The sequence below is a fragment of the Hevea brasiliensis genome, chromosome 7 (genome assembly GCF_030052815.1).
Source record: "Hevea brasiliensis isolate MT/VB/25A 57/8 chromosome 7, ASM3005281v1, whole genome shotgun sequence".
NCBI classification, from domain to species: Eukaryota; Viridiplantae; Streptophyta; class Magnoliopsida; order Malpighiales; family Euphorbiaceae; genus Hevea; species Hevea brasiliensis.
The window spans coordinates 22158528-22162715 of record NC_079499.1 but is presented as its reverse complement, the minus strand read 5'-3'; the positions used below and the strand labels follow the sequence as shown (position 1 = coordinate 22162715).

Genomic DNA, 4188 nt, shown 5'->3' with positions numbered 1-4188 from the left:
AATTGGCCAAAGGTATAAAATGGAAAAAATGCATATGCAATTATCAATTTGACTTAAGTAAATCCCAGTCAAGTCTAATCAACAAACAAATAAATAAATAAAACATACATGCAATTGATGGATCAAGAATATAAAGTATCATTAAAAAAATAATGGTTCATCAATCTGAAGCATTTTGAAGGCTAATAATAAATTACACTTTTGTGCTACATGTGGGGCAGACCTAAGACATCTTTCACGAAACAAGCTCTGTTTTTTGAGCATCCCCACTAAATTTTACAATTCATGAATAGTATCTGCCAATTTGCTTTACGGTTCACAACAACAATGTAGAAAGGATAAACAGATACTAATCATGACAAAAACACACAAAAGTTCTCTTCTTTTTCTGTAACAAGATGTACAAATAACATCTTATACATGTTACTTTTATATATTTTCAGAAAGAAAACCCCAACTAACCTGCCCCGCACCCACACTCTTCCTCTTTTTTTTTTTTTAAAAAAAGGAGAAAACCTTCATGCTATATACATATGAAACAGATAATAGACATTATAATATGAAACAAAAAAAATTCTTATCATGAACAAAGCTTAGGTAAGGATCTGGCATTATTATGGCTAGATACTCTTGACTTCATTATTTTTGTCATCTGGGTTTGCATTTTCCGGCAAATTTCCTCCAATTCCATCACCCTACATTGCATTCCTTGCAAATGTGCCCTTAGCTTCTCACACTCAGTCGAAAGCTCGAGTTTCCCAGTGCAAAGCACAATTTGTTCACTGGCTTCGTTAGTCATTCCCTTGCCTCCCATTTCTCCCAAACTACTTGGGGAACCACCAAAGCATTTTGAATTGTTGGTTCCTTGGAGTAAGCTTTTGAGCTTGAGTTGCTGAGATTTGAGAGCTTGCACTGCACTTTTTGATGAAAATTTCTTGTTCTGAGAAAGGTGCATGCAAGCTTCAACTGAGAGCTTCACACAGTTCAACACACCATATATCTCCATCTTTTCTTCTTCAGATAATCCAGCATGCACCTATATTAAAGAACAGATGTTAATTCAACTACAGCACATATGGTAACTAGAGAATTAAAATATATTTCAAGCTTTTTGGATTAAAATTTCAAAAATGAAACTTATGGTTAAAAATTAGGTACTGTATTAATTTAACATTTGATAACAGCATACTGGATGATATTAACTCCATCACAATAATTTCTATAATACGTAGGGCGCTAATACTGAATTAAAAATCACAGCAAATATGGCAGGACCAACAGACTACCTGCAGATAAATGTCTGTGGCGCGGTAGATTTCATCATAAGAATCTCTAGCACAGTCTGGTAAGGCCATGACTAAGGCTAAGAACTTGGAAGGTTTTAAATAAGGATCAGGAGCTACTTCTGCTATATACAAATCCATCAACATGGCAACTTTCTTCAATCGCAATGAAGTTACTTGTGAGTTTCCATCACATAGAAATGATTTCAATAACCTTAAAACAAGATTGATATCATACAAGTAAGCCATCCCATGCGGAGATGGAATGAGCAGATTATCTAGAGTTGCTTGATCCATTTGGGAACCTATCATACTCTCCAGCTTGTTCCTGCTATATTTGCTTATATTCAAACTCAAAGCAACTCGAAGTATCCCAAAAAGTCTCTTGCACAGAACAGAATTCCAATCAAGAATATAAAGCATATCAATGACGGTTTTAACAATTTTTTGCTTCTCGTCAGATGTGGTTGTATAGAACTTTGATTTCTGATAATAAAGAGAAACCTAACAATGATGGCATGATCAAATTTCTGCGAGACCAAGGATTTTACAACCATTTCAATCAAATCAGGACTTAAAACTGAAAGATCCTCAAACCACCATGTTGCTCGAGACATGCTACTCTTCAAACTCACAGTACTTCTAGTGTCACATGAAAACCTAATGCTGGAGCTATCCGGGGAAGATGTAGATAGACAAGAACTTGATTCACTAGACAAAGCTATCCTCCCAATAATGGAATCCACACATTTCTCAACAATGGCTAAAGAATTTGTTGAGGGCGATAAACCTTGGCACTGCTTTATAGTGATCAATAGCTCAGACCATGTCCAATCATTGATTTCTTGAAGTGATTTCTCAATCTGTTCTAACATGTTTTGAGTACCAGAAACAGAAATGTTCATTTCCATGAATTGTGAAGCACAATGGAGGAGTGAAATATTGTAAGGAGTTATATCAATTTTTCCTTTGTTGTAGAAGAACCTGGACATGAGCTCAAAACTTTCAGCCCCTCCCGGGAAGTCATTGAATATTAACTTGAAATTTCTTTCAGAAACTGTTGATTTACTGAATAATTTGCTTAATCTCCTTGAATATGAAGAAATAAGCTTCTGCAAATATCCAATAGAAATCAGCCTAAAAACGAACGTAACGAACAAATACACAGTTTACACCAAAAGATCACAACATAGAACTAACAGAGGAAAAAATTTTACAGAGACCGTAAAAATACAGAAGATTAACTAAAAATTGCTTTTATAAAACAAACAATTTAAATTTCAAGAAATGGTAATTAAGTAATTGGTCAATACTTAGTAGAGAAGTGAAGTAATAAAGAAAATGCAACCTTTGAGCGTCTAAAACAACCATCGCAAAGAATGATTTCTTTGAATTTAGAAAAACAAGAAAAGCAAGATTAAGAAGGGAAATCTAAAGCCAAAGCTGCAAGAAAAAGCCATGAGGACGTTATAGACAATAAATGTGGGCAATTAAAAGAAAGGACGTCTGCTAAACAACTCAGCAGAGAGGGGTAATAAACAGTAATAAATGTTATCAAAGCAACTTTCTTTTCCTCCTCAAAATGAGTGAATAAAAACAACTGAAGGTATGAACAATAAAGTCACCTCATGACAAGAGCAATAAGTACACAATGATAACATGATAATATATAGCCAAAATAGAAGAAAAATAGCTATGAGAGCTATGACCCACAAGACTGCTATGCCGTTGTAAATTTAATAGGTTGGTTTGTACAACTGCAGAAATCATAGATGATTACAGAGAAAATTAAAAAAGAAAATTGCCAGAGAATGCACCTGGAATAATGGAAATACTCAAATTCCATAGTTAATGAACACAAGAAAACTAGATCAGTAAATATGCGAACAACATTAATATTCAGGATGGAAGACCTAATTAAACAAACTTTTAAAAAAAAAAAAACACTAAGAAGGGAGAAGATTAACAAAAAGCATCACTTTTGGAAGCCCTAAGAGGCAAAGTGATAAGAAATGAAAAGAGTGAGAGGGCCAGCATTGTATTTACCTTGTCCACCATGAAAGTCTCTTCGCCATTGACATCCACTTCAAGATCACAGCAAACTGCCATGACCCAACTAAACAACCCAAAAACCCACCTCAAATCTAGATTCTTTTCCTTTTTTTTGCCCTTTATTTTTTTAACCTTGGTTTTGGAACTCATACGACAAAAGAAAAGATTAACAACCCAAAAGAGCAGAAGATGTGGGGACGAGACTAAACAGGAAGCGATGAGGAGCACAAAAGACCATATTCTAAGGTGAAGAATACGACAAATAGAAAGAGGCAACGAAGTGACTTTAATTCAGTAAAATGGGTGGTAGTCACTTGCGTGCAGAAGCAAGAATGCAATATGGCTCTCAACTGAGAGAGAGAGAGAGAGTGAGAGAGAGAGAGAGAGACCCAGAAGCCAGGAGTCCAAGAGGCAACATAACAAGGTGTCCACAGAGAGAGGGCAGAAATACCATCTATAACTTGCCCACACTGACACATAAGCTGATTGGATGGGGTGAGGGAATGGTAAGCAGTAAGAAGGTAAGGATGGATAAAGAGGACGAAGAATAAGGAATGTTACATTAGAAAAAATTTCATGTTTGACAAAGGGTAAATTAATGAAAAGGTTAGATGGTGTAATATATATTTTTTTATATTTAAAAAAAATAAAAAGAGAATAAATAATTATTAAAAATATAAAAATATCATTTTTCATTAGATAAAAATTTATCATTTATTTTTTTTAATATGCAAATTAAGGCTTTTTTTTTTTTACTTGGCAACCTATAATTTTTATTTTTTATTGTCTCTTTTATACCAATTCATGGCATATACCATTTCAACATTCAACTTATATAACTATAAAGTAATAC

General features: G+C 34.1%; 1 pseudogene; it reads right to left on the bottom strand.

The window, feature by feature from the left end:
• Positions 1-514: 514 nt before the first annotated feature.
• On the bottom strand, positions 515-3777 carry LOC131181522 (BTB/POZ domain-containing protein At3g22104-like; annotated as a pseudogene).
• Between the last annotated feature and the right edge of the window lie 411 nt (positions 3778-4188).